The 18,578-nt window shown below is 43.7% G+C and overlaps 1 protein-coding gene across 1 annotated transcript in view; it reads right to left on the bottom strand.

The window, feature by feature from the left end:
- PHACTR1 (phosphatase and actin regulator 1) overlaps positions 1-12,789 on the bottom strand; it is a 450,233-nt gene extending 437,444 nt beyond the window's left edge. The window contains exon 1 of the mRNA XM_064160941.1: positions 12,706-12,789. The gene's annotated coding sequence lies outside the window, so the exon portion shown is untranslated. The remainder of the gene's footprint in view (positions 1-12,705) is intronic.
- Positions 12,790-18,578: the final 5,789 nt, after the last annotated feature.

The raw sequence follows: 18,578 nt of genomic DNA, 5'->3' as shown, positions 1-18,578 counted from the left end.
GCTGCCCCTTCTCCATCTTCTTTGTCTCAGCGTGGGCCTAAACCCCTATGAAGAGAACAATCCTTATTTTTCCTGTGTTTCCAATGGGAGCTAAGGCAACTCAGAATGTCAGGAGAACAGACTTCCAAATTTAACAACTTCAATGCATCAATGATGAGACTTATCATGTAATACGGAGGCTTAAAATTTAAGCCTCTCCCATCAAATCAGGATGAGATCCCAGTAAACCAGTATGGCTGCTCTTATAATGGCCAACAGCAAAACTTGTTGTGTGTACGTATGTGAGAACCAGAAGGAACTGCCTCTGCACATGTAAGACAGTAGACACCTCATCCCATTACAGCAACAATAAAATCTTTAAGCCAAAACAGTCTTCCACAAACCTACATTTGTAGCATTACAAATATGCTCACCATGAGCATACATCCCCAGCCCTTTCTTACTCTTGATGAATTACTGTATGCTGTCACTGCGGCCAAGGGATGAGTTTCATAGTTGAGTTATACCACACAGGGGGGAAACAGTTCCTTTTCTTTCAGCTTTGAACTTGCTACCTTTTCGTTTTTTCCAGTGTCCTTGCATAACAGCTAGGGCACGTTAGGAATTTTCCAGTCAGACAGACTGGAAAAGGGCAATTCAAAGTGAAATTGTCTTTAGGAAATGGATCTGGTTGACAGTCTTCTGATAAAGCACAAACACAACTGGGTCCCAGAGGTGTTTCCTGCTGGGTTACCTGATATAACACTAGGGAGTTGAGGGCTGTAAGGATCCCTGCTCCAGGGCAGGTCATCTCTGGGTTGGAGCCTAGCTGGAAGACCAGAGGCTTCAGGAGCCCTGGCTTTTCTGGATGTCCTGAAGCTTAGATCTCACATCTCAAAGGAGATTTAAAGTTGTCCTCAACAGTGTATTTCAGTTTTTAATTTTTTGTGTAATTCTCCTTTTGAAGGAGATTTGGAAAACACGTTGTGTGGCTGTTGTCATACACACTCCTCCCCACCAAACACAGACAGACTGCAGCATTTCCTTCCTTCCTTGCCACCAGCAACGACTTCAATGACATTCAGTCCTTTTACTTTTTGGTTTTAAGGAAGCATTTGCCACCTTTTCAATGTCTTCCTTCCTCAGGGTTCACAGACAGCCCTCAGTTTGTTTTGCTTTCCTGAGGAACTCCTCCAGATCTGTGGCGTCTATCCCAAGCAGCAAAGCTCTTGGTTTGCTGGGGGACAGGATCGGTTACTTCTCACATAAAGAGCCATGCACGTGCAAGATGATCCCCACTTGAATACTTGCACACCAATACCTGCTGCCCACGGGGTGTGGCACGAGTGTCTTTGTGCCTAACATGCATGGCAGTGCTTCAAAGCCTTGCTTTTTCCCTTGTGGTATGTCTCTGGCATGGAACTGCAACTCTTTCCAGAGCCTACCAAGTGCCACGTATGGGAAAAAGGACTTGCTGGGTTAGGAATTCAGACACCTTCTCATTGCAAGAAAGAGAATGTCAAGATCTCTCTTCCGCTCCTGTCTGGGCTGAGGGAATGGACCTGAAGGCACGTTGAGGGTCACTTCCTCAGATGGTCTATTTTAGCCTAATATGGGCCCATCTCTGCAAAATTAAACTAATTCCCACACAGAACAAACAGAAAGGGCCAAAAGGTCTTCTGATAGACATTTTCCTTTGGTCCCCTTCTGAAGTAGATTGAGGTTTCATTAACACATATTTCAAGCAAAAAAATTCCCAAACTCTGACATCATGAGCAACCAAAAAAAGCAGCGTGGCAAATTCATGTTTCTCATAGCCTTCATTTTTTGCATATTATTCTTTCTCATTCCACTGTAGGGAGTACGAAACAAAACAGGTGTTGATGTGGGGGGGGGGGTTGTGTGTGTGTGAAACTGATGCTAGTGAGTTTGCAGCCGTCTTGTTAATATCATCTGGTGGGATGCACAGTCACAGAATCACAGAAACATTCATCTTGGAAAAGACCCTCAAGGTCAGCAACTCCAACCCATCTCTCTGCTCTACAAGGTGCACCCTAAACCATATGCCTAAATACCACTTTCAAATGACCTTTAAACACATCCAGGATTGGTGACTCAACCACCTCCCTGGGCAGTTTGTTCCAATGCCTGACCACTCTTTCTGTGAAAAATGTTTCCTAATGTCCAGTCTAAATCTATCCAGTCATAGCTTGAGGCCATTCCCTTTTGTTCTATCACTAATTACCTGCGAGAAGAGACCAGCACCAACCTCTCCACAACATCCTTTCAGGTAGCTGTAGACAGTGATGAGGTCTGCCCTCAGTCTCCTCTTTTTCAAGATAACCAGCCCCAGCTTCTTCAGTCACTCATAAGATTTATTCTCCAGACCCTTGACCAGCTTTGTTGCTCTCCTCTGCACTCTCTCCAGCACCTCAACATCTTTCTTGTGTTGAGGTGCCTGAAACTGAACACAGCACTCAAGATGTGGCCTCACCAGAGCAGAGCACAAGGAGACAGTTACCTCCCTACTCCTGCTGGATACAGCATTTCTAATGCAAGCCAGGATGCCATTGGCATTCTTTGCTATCTGGGCACACTGCTTGCTTATATTCAGTTACTTAACTACAACGTCTGAGTCTCTTTCAGCTAGATTGCTTTCCAGTCCACATAATCACATTAGAGATGGTGTGAGGTGGAAGGGTTTGTTTAAAAGCAGCAAGATGTATGGATAACAAAGTTGGTGCAGGGATGATGGGTCTGAAAATAAACTTGGGGAGTTCAGGGCAACTTAAGCATCCAAGACAATTGTTCTGGCTGCAGTTTGAAACACCCCAAACCTGTAAAGGTGAAGAAGCACAGCTGAGGCTGGTGGCTCATCTCTTCTCCATTTCATGGCACTTTATACAACCTGACCCCTAGTAAGTGCTGGGCTGGTGAACCTCCCTCGCAGTTCATCTTGCTATGGAGTGGCATCATAGCTAACCACCTCTGACGAATGAGCTTTACTTAGTACATTCCTTGAACTATATATAGACAGCCAGGCTTGGAAAAACATAAGTTGGATCACCCACACAACAAAGATTATTTCCTTGTTTTATTCTTGCCATTGTCTTATCCTATCTAGTCTCACCCACCCACACCATTGCCCCTGCTACAGTTTTAGTCTGCCCCAGCCATGCTCAAGGTTAGGGATTCTTTTCTTTACATCTAGTCTGACTATTTTTCCATTTTTAATTTTAGGCCAAACTCTGTCCAGCCACTTTCTAGATAATCCAGATAACTCTCTTCCTTTCTTTCATGCTATTTCCTTTCACTTATTTATGTTGCTATCATGTCATCATCCCCCAGCTTAACTTTTTCCAAGAGCTCTTAGCTGATGCACTCTGTTCCACCATGCTCATGTATTCATCTCTGCTGCTGTTACAGGGCTTTTAAGTTTGCTTTTCTACTATTATGAGAGTTTCAGCTTTGCCATAGCATTTAGGAATTAAAGCCTTTTGCCCCCATCCAGTGTGTCAATATTAGAGGCTGGTAAATTGACACACTCTATTAGCATTGCAACCTCCCTGCCAAAGCAGGATACCCTAGGATAGGTTGCACAGGAATGCATCCAGGTGGGTTTTGAAAGTCTCCAGAGAAGGAGACTCCACAACCTCTCTGGGCAGCCTGTTCCAGTGCTCTGTCACTCTCACTGAAAAGAAGTTTCTCCTCATGTTGAAGTGAAACCTTCTGTGTTCCACTTTGTAGCCATTGCTCCTTGTCTTATTGCTGCTGACCAACAAAAAGAGATTGGACCCATCCACTTAACACCCACCCCTCAAATATTTGTACACACTGATCAGATCTCCTTTCAGTCTTCTCTTCTCCAGGCTAAACAGCCCCAAGTGTCTCAGTGTCTCTTCATAGGGGAGATGCTCAAGTCCCCCAGTCACTCTCATGGCTCTCTTTTGGACTCTTTCCAGCAGGTCCCTGTCTCTCTTGAACTGGGGAGCCCAAAACTGGACACAGTATTCCAGGTGTGGTCTCACCAGTGCAGAGTATAGGGGGACAAGAACCTCCCTAGACCTGTTGGATGCACTTTAAAGCAATACTTTGCCCTTGGAATAATTTGTCATCTTCATTGTAAGACCGTAAAATGTGCAGGACAAGACTACACCTGATATCTGCACAAGTCTGTGAGCTGGAAGAGCGGACAGGGCCTTGCTGAGCTCAAGGATGTGGTCATTACAAGGTTGAATACCATAACAAAGCATTAGCAACAAGAAGGATGTCAGATGCTGTGACTAGTTGCAGAATACAGGCACAAGTTCAACATTCTAAGTATAAAAAGTCTTCAGCTGGAAGATTTTCAGGTAGTAAAACACAAGATAAAACGGTGATGGAGTAGGACATTGGAAGAAAAAGGAATCTTTTCAGTGGTATGACAGAAAAAAACCCTAACCATCACAAAAATCCAAATAAAAAATCCAAACCAACAAGTTTTCACTGGTTTCAGCAGGATTTAGAAACTTTCACATGCAGCCAAAAAACCTGTTTACAATAAAGACAGTTAAAAATTCATTGCTGCTAGAGCAACCACCAGCTTTCCAGAATCTCTCACTGCAGCTTAACTCACCGCTGAGTTTACAACTGACTTACTACTGGTTCCCTTAAATTGTTCTATCCATATTATTTTCTTTTTCTAGACTTCAGATACAATCAACCACACCTTCACAAATGGGTGGAGGTGTAATACATAAATCACACCTTCTCTCCCTCTTGGCCCTGCCATTTAACACTGTCCACCCACAGTATCACAGTATCACAGTATCACCAAGGTTGGAAGAGACCTCACAGATCATCAAGTCCAACCCTTTACCACAGTGCCCAAGGCTAGACCATGGCACCAAGTGCCACATCCAACCTTGCCTTGAACTGCCCCAGGGACGACGACTCCACCACCTCCCCAGGCAGCCCATTCCAGTGCCTAATGACTCTCTCAGTGAAGAACTTTCTCCTCACCTCGAGCCGAAATTTCCCCTGGCGCAGCCTGAGGCTGTGTCCTCTTGTTCTGGAGCTGGCCACCTGAGAGAAGAGAGCAACCTCCTCCTGGCCACAACCGCCCCTCAGGTAGTTGTAGACAGCAATAAGGTCACCCCTGAGCCTCCTCTTCTCCAGGCTAAACAACCCCAGCTCCCTAAGCCTCTCCTCGTAGGGCTTGTGCTCAAGGCCTCTCACCAGCCTCGTCGCCCTTCTCTGGACACGCTCAAGCATCTCAGTGTCCTTCCTAAACTGGGGGGCCCAGAACTGAACGCAGTACTCGAGGTGTGGTCTGACCAGTGCAGAGTACAGGGGCAGAATGACCTCCCTGCTCCTGCTGACCACACCACTCCTGATACAAGCCAGGATGCCACTGGCTCTCTTGGCCACCTGGGCACACTGCTGGCTCATGTTCAGGCGGGTATCAATCAGTACCCCCAGATCCCTCTCTGTCTGGCTGCTCTCCAGCCACTCCGACCCCAGCCTGTATCTCTGCATGGGGTTGTTGTGGCCAAAGTGCAGCACCCTGCACTTTGAGCTATTGAACCCCATCCCATTGGCCTCTGCCCATCTGTGCAGGCGGTCAAGGTCCCGCTGCAGAGCCCTTCTGCCCTCCAGCTCAGTCACATCTGCCCCCAGCTTAGTGTCATCTGCAAACTTGCTGATGACTGACTCGATGCCCTCATCCAGATCATCTATGAAGATGTTAAAGAGGATGGGGCCCAGCACTGATCCCTGAGGGACACCACTAGTGACTGGCCGCCAGCTGGATGTGGCACCATTCACCACCGGTGGGTGGAATTTGTGTCTTGTTTCTATACACTGCATGCTGTAGCTGCTCAAACACTTAACTCTGCTGCCACCACTGAGGGCCTGTGGTAATTGGTTTAAACATCATAAATACTAATTTAATACTTTAGGGCAAGGCACACAAATGCAATTTCATTTTTCATAGATTCATACAATCAACAAGGTTGGAAGAGAGCTCCAAGATCATCCAGTCCAACCTATTACCCTGCCCAATCAACTAGACCATGGCACTAAGTGCCTCACCCAGGGCTTTTCTTGAACACCTCCAGGGATGGCCACTCTACCACCTCCTTGGGCAGCCCATTCCAATGCAAATCACTCTCTTTTGCAACAACTTCCTCCTAACATCCAGTCTATACCTCCCCCAGCATAACTTGAGACTGTGTCCCCTTATTCTGTTCCTGGTTGCCTGGGAGAAGAGACCAACGCCCACCTGGCTACAACCTCCCTTCAGGTAGTTGTAGACAGCAATGAGGTCACCCCTGAGCCTCTTCTTCTCCAGGATAAACAACCCCAGCTCTCTCAGCCTCTCCTCACAGGGCTGTGTTCCAGGCCTCTCACCAGCTCTGTTGCCCTTCTCTGGACATGTTCCAGTATCTCAACATCTCTCTTCAATTGAGGAGCCCAGAACTGGACACAGTACTCAAGGTGTGGCCTGACCAGTGCTGAGTACAGGGGAAGAATAACCTCCCTTGTCCTACTGGCCACACTGTTCCCAATCCCTGATATTTTTGAAACCCTACCCTCTCTCCTGTCATTGTATCAAGTCATTGGAACTCCATGGCCAGTTGTAGATTTCTTCAAGGTTTTCAATTTATGAGAAGTGGGGAAAAAAAACCCTTTTCTCTCAAAAAGGATGTTCTACTGACATAGCTGAAGGTAATGTTGTGCTCCTAAAAATTCTGATTTATCCGAGGTACAAAACAAAAGCAACAACAAGAGTTACTGAATGCCAACATTTCTGATTCAGTACCATATGTGGTCTCAGAGATACACTGTAGACAATTGAGACTACAACCTGGTGATTTCACCCACTCAGACCAAGGGCAGCCTTCTCATCACCTGGCTCATTCAACGCTTTGCAGAGCAGACTGGAAATTACCCTTTATTTGGTAGTTTAAAGATAGTGTCACAGTCAGCAGACCTAGCACAAAGATTGGAGCACAAATACAAGTGCAGAGAGGCGCCAAAGGGGGAGAGTGAGCAGGAGCGTGGTGGTCTCAGACTGGCCAACAATTAAACTGAATCACAGGTTATTGCCTCAGGGCAGGACTATCTGTGGCCCATACTGTTAGCCGTGGTCTAAGCTTGGTTCATTCTCTGATCTTCAAAGGATACGAACCGTTTTAACTGGAAATAACCTATCTGTGTAGTTCTCCATCTGGCAATGACTAGAGCTGTCTACACCATTGGATTTGTGACTTAATGAAGGTCCCTGCTCCTGGGTGATGTTTTCTCCACTGCCTCATGCTCCTAAAGTTAGTTTCGCTCTATTTGAGGATTACTCATGAATACTTATTCCCTGTGGTGTTGGCAACATGTTAATGAAGCTCAACTCCCAGCACCTCTTCAATGAGAAATTTATCATCACTTAGCATTCTGCCTTAGATCTTCGGAGGGAAAAGGGAAGTTCCTATTTGCCTACCAACTGCTTGCTCCTGGTTTTTGTTATTCTCTTCCCCGGTATGGAAGTACTAGAGACACCCTAGATGTAGTTATAGAATCAAAAAGCAAGATCACCCTGGTTGTCAAAATAGAATTGAAGGAGACAAATGCAGACTTAATTTCTCTCTCTACTGCATATGCAGTGCTGGCCAGGCAGCTGCCCAATGCAATCTCTCTATCAGTTTAAACAATGCTGAAGTGAGGCTATTAAGTATCTTATTAAGAACAATCACTATTATGGCACCAAGTTAAAACAGCAAAATTAAAGAGACCAGGACGCTGAGAATGTAATTAATAAATGTTTGCAGAAATGTGTGACAATTAAATAAATATCAGGCTTTGGGATACTAACAACTACAGTCAAACCTTTCTTGGTAATGTTTTATATGGATAATCAGTGTGATAACGCTATCAGCAAACAGCCTAATACAATGTTGCCTCCACTGTACCTCGGAGATGAGCAAAATCAAATCATTCCTCCAGAACTGTATTTTAGTTCTCCTAGCAGCTGTGATGAGTAACAAAGTCAGTAAAAGGGAAGATTAGGATACAATTTCGAAACTCTTAGCAATACAAGGTCTTGTCTATTTACAGTCAGGAGTGTCTTCGAAGAGTTTGCCAGGAAGCAGAAGTGGAAATCTTCAGTCCAGCAATACAGACATCAGGATAAGAAATATTACATTTTCCATAGAACTATTATTTGCAGGAAAGTGGGTCAGAAGAGTCAAGAAACCGATTAATGAATGGGGAATAGTATGCAAGGCGAAAAACAAATATCAGCATTTTTTCCCCATTCGAGCTGTTGATAACTTGAAGCTGTTTCAATAATGATATCCCAAACCGATGACAATGTTTCCTCCCACCACCTGATACTATCCTGTTGCTTTGTGTTTTGAGGGGCTGTCAGTCACATGGAAAACAAGGAAGAAAGGTCAGCAAGAGAGGACAGGATATGAAGGAATGTCGCACCACCAAGTCAAGGCTTTTGAGCATACAGAAACCCTACACAAGCCTTTGCATTTTGATCCTGACAGCAGTCACTGATGTTTATGCAGCCATCCAAGGGAAGCCAGCAACCCACATGCATCACTGGTGCTCCTGGAGACAGAAGCACAGCCATGGCCACACACAACTCCAGTGTATTGCACTACCAATAGCTGACACCTTGGTCTATATTTCTGCAGTCTAAAAACAGCAAGGGAACTACTTTTGCAATGTGATCCTTTCCCTTTTGTTGTGGTGGGGTTTTTGGTTGTTTTTTGTAATTTTTCTGGGGGGGGGGGGGCAGGGGGAGGTGTGTGCACATGTGTCGTTGGGTTTTGTTTGGGTTTTCTTTGGTTGGAGTTTGCTTGTTTTGATTTGGTTTTTTTTTGTGTTGTTTGGTTTGGTTGGGGGTTTTAAGAGGTTTTTCTAAGTTGACATGGAATAATTTTGGTGCAACCATTAACCCAGCACTGCCAAATCACCACTAAGTCATGTGCCTGTGCACCACATTTACATGTCTTTTAAATTCCTCCAAGGTTGTTGACTGCTCAACCTTTTCCCCTGGCAGCCTGTTCCAAGACTCAATAATACTTTCAGTGAAGAACTTTTTTCCCTAATATCCAACCTAAACCTCCCCTTGCCCAGCTTCAGGCTGTTTCCTCTTGTCCTTCTACTTGTTATTCAGGAGAAGAAATGTGATGCCATATCTTAACCACTTGTTCCAGAAAATAATGAGAATGAACATCCCTGTGTACATCCCATGCCTCATGGTTGCTGCAATTAGCAGCACAAGTGGGAAAGAGCAACACCACCTCCAGGGAAGCCTGAATGAAGTTTACAGGTATCTGTCCCCAGAGAGAAAACTCTTCTTTAGTACTGAGCTGCCATGCACAGCAGGCATACAGGTCTCTGCCACAGAGCTACTCACATGCATCTTAGAGCAATAAGAAATGATCCAATTCATAACCCTTAAATAACCGAGTCAGTCCAGTTTGACAACCATGTCCACAAGTGTCCTTTGTGCTTAATACACAGAGCACAGCTCTACTAGAGATATCAAGGAGAGTAAGAAACAGGAAACTCTGCACTTACAAAACCATGGCAGAACACTACTAGCCTGGGGAATAAAAAAAAACCCTTGAGGGCACAGCAGCCCTATTCTGCTGAAAATAACTGTTTCCCCAAAATGTCAAGGCTAAATCCAAAGGAAGCAAGTTATCTGTACAGATCACAGACAGGCAGTTCCTGAAACCACGTTGAGATAATTTCAGCACATTACCTGAACACCACCTTTCCTCAGAGTAAAGATACAGAAGTTGTAGTCATGAGCCACAGCACTCCGGGCTGTGCATAGAAATATAGAATCGTTTCAGTTGGAAGAGACTTTTAAGATCACCAAGTCTAACTGCTAACCATCAAAGGATTGAGAACACTTTTTCCCCTCAGGTAGCAGTCTGCTATTTAACAGGGCTGAGAGAGCTTGTGCCAGAAGGAGAGCAAAGCATTAGGGATTAATGAAAGCCCTCAGACAAGTCCATGTAATTTGCATTAATTTTACCGTTGTCTGCATCTAGATAAAAGCATAGAAGTGACCATCCAACAAAGGTGAGTCTCTAAAAATCAGGGAAAGCCACAATCAAAGGGCCACATTCTGCAGCAGCTCCAGCTTCTTTGAAGACCCAAGATTAGGAATGAGCCTCTTAAAGTTCATAGCTACTAAACTGTTAAGGGTCAGTGAGGAGAGTAGCTGTGTAAGTAATGTGGACTATTTAACAGACTAAAGCTGTCCAGCTGCCTTTTTTTTGACTAAAGAAGTCAGAACAAAAGGGCAATCTTAGAAAGCAAAGAGACCACACACACCTGGTAGACCAGAGTAACTGCCAGGAAGAAGCAAATTCTTTTGGAACAACTGCTAGAAGTATTGCTTATATATTCCAAAGTGTAAGTAGCAAAGACTTCAATGTGACCTACAAATCTGCCTGTGCTGTACTTCCTACAAACACATAGAACTGGCCTGGTAGTCAGCACATTTAATTCTCTATTTTGTCTTATATTCCTATACATGGCCTAGATATATTGCTTCTATATCTTTGAACAAAAGGTGGACTACTTGGGGCAAGAAAAGACCTTGCTTGCACACTACTCAATGGTAGCAAAGTCCAATTCTTACAAATAGTAGTAATATGTCACATAAAATGCAAGGTCATTAATACATTTTCAAGCAGCTGCAATTAGAGAGAAGCTCTTAACATGAACTATAGATTGAACCAAAACTGTTGCAAAGCTATAGCACATTTAAATTTGAGAACTTGCTTCCTTCTGCTACAGCAGCATTTTAATGTTGTAAAAACTACTGTATCCAGACAACAAGTTGTTGGAAATTGAATATCAGACTCTGAGTTTAGAATGTGATTATCTGACCGCATTAATACCACTTTCTGCCTCACAGAATGAGCCACAGTTCTATGCTGTAGGCTGACAGTACTTGAGTTTACTTAAAATAGACAAATAGTGATACGAACTGGATACATGCTTTTAGATGCATTCAAGTCTTACTGCCTTTATGTAGCATTTTCTCCCCATCTACAGGGACCATGCATGCACTGATGAATTACATCATAAGGTGCCACCTGTCTCATGCAGCCAAAGCATCTCAGCAGCACAACAAAATGCAGAAATCCTCTAGGGTGCTAATAACAGCCTCAAGGAAGACAAAAAAAGAAGCAAAACTACAGGCCCAGGGGAAAGTCTAAGAACTTTAAAGTCCAGAAGACAGCATTCCCATTACAAAACATCATTACATATTTAGCTGACCAAAGCCTGCAAGACCACTCTCATTCTGACCTCTCCCAAAAGTATCTCAGTAAGAATTTGCTTAGCCTTAAATTGTTTAGCAATTAACAATTCTCATTACAAACTGAAGTATACCAATGCCATCTTACTTCTTCATTCTTTTGTATGTCCATGTGTCATGAGCCAAGTAATATTAACAGATGCAAATGTAATTTCAAAGAAAATGCAACCAAAACAACACCTATTGGAGTGCAACAACACTCTTCTTCATTGTTCATAAATGGCAAGTCTCTGGTATGATGCCAGACCTTATCACAGAATCACAGAAACATTCAGGTTGGAAGCGATCCTCAGGATCACCAAGTCTAACCAATATCCCTACTTTACGAGGTGCACTCTAAACCATAGCCCAAAGCACCACAACCAAACTACTTTTAAACACATTCAACCCCCTCCCTGGGCTGCCCATTCCAACATCTGACTACTCTTGCTGTGAAAAAAAAATTCCTAATATTCAGTCTAAATCTATCCAGCAGTAGCTTGAGGCCATTCCCTCTTGTTCTGTCACTGAGAGAAAAGACCAGCACCAGCCTCTTCACAATGTCCTCTCAGGTAGCTGTAGACAGTGATGAGGTCTCCCCTCAGTCTCCTCTTTTTCAAAATAACCAGCTCCAGCTCTCTCAGGTGCCCTTCCTAAGGTTTATTCTCCAGACTCTTCACCAGCGTTGTTGCCCTCATCTGCACTTTCTCCAGCACGCTGACATCTTTATTGTACTGAGGTGCCCAAAACTGAATACAGTACTCTAAGCCTCACCAGAGCCAAGTACCAGGGGACAATCACCTCCCTACTCCTGCTGGATACAGCATTTCTAATCCCAGCCAGGATGCCATTTGCTTTCATTGCCACCTGGGAACACTGCTTGCTCATATTCAATTGCTTGTCAGTTACAACCCCTGGGTCCCCTTCTGCCAGACAGCATTCTAGCCACACTGCTTCAAGCCTGTAGAGTTGTCTGGGATCATTTTGGCCCAAGTGCAGGACCTGGCACCTAGCCTTGTTAAAGTTCATGCCATTGACATTGACCCATCCATCCAATCTGTCCAATTCCCTCTGCAGAGCTGTCCTGCAATCCTGCAAATCAATTGCCACCCAACTTGGTGTCATCTGCAAACTTACTGATGACATACTCTATGTCTCCATCGAGACCGTCAATAAAGATACTAAACAGAAGTGGTCCAACACTGAGCCCTGAGGGAAACCACTGTATGATGAGCCACCAGTTGGGTCCAACTCCACTGACCACCACCCTTTGGGCCCTGTTGTTCAGCAGAGCTGTGCTCATCCAAGCTATGAGCAGCAATATGTATACACTTATATAACAGTGCAGATGAACACCTTTCTGCCACTCATCTCTGAAAAACAATAAATCAGGTTTTCAATTTAATTGTACTCACATAATTCCAACAGAAGCTGTTCAGCCTGCAAGCTGCTAGAGAAACAGTTCTGTGCATCTCTTCATGACCAAATAGCAACCGGAAGCATAGGAACAAGAGGAAGGGCAGTAAATTATGCTCACCTGGCACTAAATGGTACTGGCTGCTTCCAATTAATCCAGTAGTGACGAGTTACCAGGTGTGTGAAGTGGTGCAGAGCTTTTCAAGGCAGCCTAAATGATTTAGCTAGGATATCCTTGAAAGATGTGTCTGTTTAACCTCTACAGCTTTTTTTTTTCACTACTGCTTTCTCTCTGCTTGAGAGACATACTGGATCAGACCAGCAGTCCATCTAGCCCAATATTGCACCTCAGACAGTGGCTATAATTGCTCAACTATTGAAGCACTCCTGGCCACTTTCTGTGATTTTGTCTGTTTTTCTGCTTAGAGAACCAAGACACACAAAGGGGATGATAAGGAACAGGTTTCTCTGTCCTTCACTCTTGGACCTGATGCCTTTCTGAGCCCAGAGGCACCATCTGCCTGAAACTTTCTGTGACAACAAATCCCAGAACTTCACTGTTTGCCACACAGAGAAGTATACTCTCTTATCTCTCTTTTTTGGGGCTAGCTTCAGCAGCATCCCCAGTTTCAACATTAAGGAATTTGGCAAACAACCATTCTACCTTCACCTAATCCACCACCTTTGCAATTCTTTAAGTCTTTACCATTTCCTCCTGCATGTCCCCACCTTTTCTCTCTCCAGACTGAAATGATTCAACTTTTTAGTCCATCTTCATAGGATATCATCAAATCAGCAGACTTGATCTGTTCTCTGGATCTTGGCTAGCTCTGCTATATCCTCCTTGAGATGCAGAACTGGTCTGGTGCTCTGGCATTCTCAAAGGAAAGATTTTTCTTGTGTTCAGGGGAGATTTCCTGTGTTCCACGTTGTGCCCACTGGCTCTCGTCCTGTCACTGAGCACCACTGAAGACAGTCTGACCCCATCCTCTTGGCATCCATTCTTTAGATATTGATAACCCTCACCCTAACCCTCAACATTTTGTAGCCTCCACTGAACTTCTCTCAAGTAGTTCTCTGTCTCTCTTGAACTGGGGATCCCAGAACTGGACAAGGTATTCCAGATGTGGCCTCACCAGAGTAGGGAGTAAGGATAACCTCCCTTGATCAGCTGGCCACATTCTTCTTAATATTTTGTGTCTTCAACAACCTTTAGTGTGGGACCTTGTAACTGGCTTTTGAAATTTTAAATGTTTTGAAAATTACGTTGATTGGGTTCCTTTCACCCTCATGCTACCAGCACCCTCTTATATAGACCCAGAGACAGATACTCCCTTTGCTCTCACTCAAGAGATGTGTGGGGCCATCAATCACCTTACCAGAGATGGCATTCAGACATGTATAGCTTCACAGTTCTGTTCTGTAGTTGCCAGTTCTAAAGGGAAATTAAATTAAGGAAGACATTTTAAGTCAAGAAACTTTCTTTCTCCACTTAAATCACTTCATATGATGCTGCCAGTAAGTCCTAGCTCCGTGTATATAAAGCACATATACAGATTTGGTCTGCTTATTCAGTAGGCTTTGGGTTGTCATGGGCTGCAGAAAAAGGTGCAATGAAGTAATTTTGGAGAGCTGAAAATAACCAATTTGGACAATCCCAGAAGTCCTTGTTTTTTGCACTCCACATTCTTCAGCTATAAGGCCATTTTCTAATTCAGAACAACTTCCTAAAAGGCCATTCTTTTACTCCTTTCTGCAAGAGGGCACAAGCATCCTGCATGTTTGACTGCAAGCATACAATGTTATCTGTTCCTTCTCTCTTATGTAAGTTTGCAGGAATGCTGAAAGACTTTCCGGGCTCTGAGAGGCTAGGGGTTGGAATCAGGTCCCTTGTATATCACTGCATCGGCTTTTTGGGACGTGAAGTTATTGCAATTAAGATACTGGCCGGATGTGTGGGCTAAAGAGCCCAGCTGATATCACAGGCATTTATTGATAATGCAACTTCTGAGGAAGAAATCTGGGGAATTGCTGTTCTTCATGTTTTCCTCTGCAAGCAAGCAAACCATATGGATTTATCAGCAGCACACAATGCTTTATCTAGCTGAAGAGAAAAAGAATAGTGTTTATTTTACTGCCGAGGAATGTTCTCTTTCAGTTTTGAGAGCTGGTTGCCTGAGCTGGCACTCTGTACCATTTGGCCTCCAACAGACACATTGCTCTGGTTTAATTCAGCGCTATCTTTAACCTGATTATTATTTACTATTTGTGTTGTGATAATGCTGCAGTCAAGCAGAAGGGTTTACTGTGTTAGGTGCTGTACAAAAACATAACCTAAAGATAAATCTTGCCTTGAACAGTGGAGCTAAGCAGCTTCTAAACTGAGGGCTGGCACAGGGGTAGGAAAACATGATCTGGAGGCTCTGCTAGGAGTTTGGAGTTTGCTTCCCTTTCCTACCTGTGCAATCTCAAGCAAGTGGCTTTCCTCCATCTTATTTAACTTGTACACCACTGTACTGAAAGCCCAGCTGACAGGCTGATATGAAGACCTTTCTATCTCCCAGTTCTTTCCTTTGGTGGCACCTGGTACTTCAGCAGCTTGTCTGTGTCTTCTGTCTCCACATGGTGGTGGGCATAAGGGAAGAAAATGCTGAAAATCAGAGCAGTCACCCACCTGACAGTCACTCTGCAAAGTGTTAAGAAGAGCTTTCTGTGAAGAGAAAAATCCTTTCCCAGAAAAACTTGCTGGAGTCTTGAGAACATTTTGTTTGGCAGCATTAGAGTAGCCTCCTGCTTTGACAATGTTTTGGGCCCTTTCTTGCTGCTTGAGGCCAAAAGGTTATTAGAAAAGGTAGTGTTTTGTCTATTCTCAGCATTTACAACACAGAGGCCTGAAGTCTCAAGGGTCTTGCAGGGTGGATCTTCTTTGGCAGAAGACTTTTCGTTGGATCAGTGTCCTCCTGTCTGGGTCTGGCAGCAGGGATCCAAGTGTTTTCTCCAGGCCCTTGATTTCAGGACCACCCTTGAGAAATGGGCTTTGAGCAAGACCAGAGTGTTGGTGAAAGTGTTTCCTTCTGTGCTCCAGGATGAGTCATAAACCGATTTGCACTTTCTAATACTTGAACTTAAATTCCAGGAGTCGGAAATAAATGAACACCCATACTCAATGTGATTTTCAGGCAACTCAAGGGAGAGTGAGGGGGGGAAAAAGAAGACTGGTGTGCTAACTCTGTTCCAGCATTTGATTAGTTTTCCTGATTTTATGTTAAATCTGTCTCTCTCTCTCAGTTTCAGCAATATTTCAACTCTGTCTAGGTTTTGATATTCTCCATGTGGAGATTTGTTGAGTCAATTCCATCTGTGCTTCAAGGATGAGTGTTGGATGGTGTTGCTGAGGAAGGTAGAGCCGAAAAACCCAACAGCTGAGTACTGTGACCTCTTGCTACAGATAGATCTGTTTGACATGGTTTGAATTAGTGGCAATTTAAGTTTTACTAACAGAATGAGATAAATCAAAGGTTGATTTTAGCAGCACTTAGCCAACTTAAAGATTAACAAGTGATTCTGTAAAGCATGTTGTAATAAAACAGCAACTTAATTACAGATTGGAGAGTTACAAGATTCATGCTAACTTACTGCAGGCTAACTTAAATCAAAGTTTATACATATGTGTAAACACCAGACAGACACAGAAATACTTGGCCAGTGAAATAAGTAGATGCCCACAATCACAAAACTAAATACGTAAGTCTAAACACCTCGTTAGGTGGAGATAAGGGTAAAGGAGAGTAACCTATGGTTAACATTTCCTCTTCTGTGTTTAAATACAATGTGTTGGTATTTCTCAACAGGCAGGAGTCAAGCCATGAGGTGATGGTCTCACCCAGACCTTATGTCAACTTGCAACAAGTGATTCTGAGGGGCATCTCAGCTCAGGAGAGATTATGATTACAGCCCACTGTGATCTACTCTGCCCTGGTGAGACCTCACCTGGAATACTGCATTCAGTTTTGGGCTTGCCAATTCAAGAGGAACAGAGACCTACTTGGAAGAGTCTAATGGAGGGCTATGAAGAAGATGAAAGTGCTGGAGCACTGCCCTATGAGGAGAGGGTGAGGGACCTGGGGCTGTTTGGTCTGGTGAAGAGAGGACTGAGAGGGGATCTAATCAATATTTATAAGTATCTGAGGGCTGAGTGTCAAGAGAGAGGGGACAGGCTCTTTTCAGTTGCACCCTGTAATAGGACAAGGGGCAATGGGTGTAAACTACAGCACGGGAAGTTCCACCTCAACATGAGGAAGAATATCTTTATTGTTAGGGTCACAGAGCACTGGAACAGGCTCCCCAGAGAGGTTATTGAGTCTCCTTTTCTGCAGACTTTCAAGCCCTGTCTGGATGCATTCCTGTGTGACCTGAGCTAGATTCTATGGTCTTGCTCCAGCAGGGCAGTTGGACTTGATAGTCTATGGAGATCCCCTCCAAACCCAAAGCATCCTGTGACCCTGTGATCCTGTGACCCAGTGATCCTGTGACCCAGGAGAGCTCTTTGCATGGAGCTTGCACTCTAAGCTGCAGCAGCATCCTCTTCTTCATTCTCTGCCTTATGCTAAAATCTGCTACTGCAAATACCTAAATAAATAACACTGTAGGGGTAAAAAAAAGAGACTCATGTGAACTGGTACCTTGGGAGTGAACTGATAAAAAGTCTGGAACAGGGCACATAAAGTCCTTCTTCACAGAGTCTCTAGGGACAGTATGTATGACTACTACAAGCAAAACTCAAGAAACAAGCTATGAAGAAAAACATAGTGGTGGAGTCACTGTCCCTGGAGGTGTTTAACAGTGGTGCGGACCTGATGCTTGGGGACATGTTTTGGTGTTGACTCTTCAGTGCTGGGTCGAGGGCTTGGTCTAAATGATCTTGGAAGTCTCTCCCAACCAGAGATAGTCTGTGATTCTGTGATAATTTTTTACAGAAATACGTCAAAGACACCATTGCTGGAAGAGGCAGCAGCAAACCAGCAATCAATGTCTGCCTTCTTTCACTTACCCTAGTGTCATTTAAGACCAAAAATACACAGAGCAGATAAGAGAGTTCTACGTTTTGTTCATCTAGGTCCTCATAAAACGTGTTCAAGATTGTATTTGTGTTTTCTTGCAGCAGCATTGATTTCCCAGCTCTTGCATGCTTTGGTTGTTACTGTCTGGCTTTATCTCTGGATTGCAAAATCTCTTGGGAGAACTGGATGTAGGATAGAAAAGTCTCTCTTTTTTTTTGTACTCTTGAAGTGGACAGCATGTTTTTAGCAATACTCTAATCTCAGTATGTATATAATAACTGAAATAATTGTCTCCTACTAGGACTTTCATAAGTAGCTCATGGCACACTGCCCTTATTGTAGAAAAGTACATCCTTGAAGATAAGAAATGTCAATTAAAATGTAAGCTTTGCAGTACACAGATAACATACAGTTTCATACCCAAATACAAAAAATAAAACTCAGTACTTTTCTGGTTCTTTGTTTTGTTTTGTTCTGTTTCTTTTGAACAGTCATAAGTAGTAAAGGAAAAGTACTGTGCAGGAACTGAATCAGCATACTGTATAGACACAGCAACTGGCATCATAATGGCTATGTTATCTTATCATAGTGATGCATTGCTTTGTATGCACACACTACTTCAAATATAAATATCATTTATTGGAAGAAATGTAAGAACCATTTTATATTCTTTCTTCATTATAATTGGTTTTCAAAATGGCATCAAAAAATTATACAAATCTGTGTCTAAGTTCACAAAGGCTTTCACTTGCTTTTAGCTTGCTGCTTGTACATTGGATATCACAGAATCACAGAACTAACCAGGTTGGAAA

Source organism: Pogoniulus pusillus, chromosome 21, assembly GCF_015220805.1.
Source record: "Pogoniulus pusillus isolate bPogPus1 chromosome 21, bPogPus1.pri, whole genome shotgun sequence".
NCBI classification, from domain to species: Eukaryota; Metazoa; Chordata; class Aves; order Piciformes; family Lybiidae; genus Pogoniulus; species Pogoniulus pusillus.
Note: the sequence above shows the minus strand (reverse complement) of the source record. Positions and strands in the feature narration are given on the sequence as shown.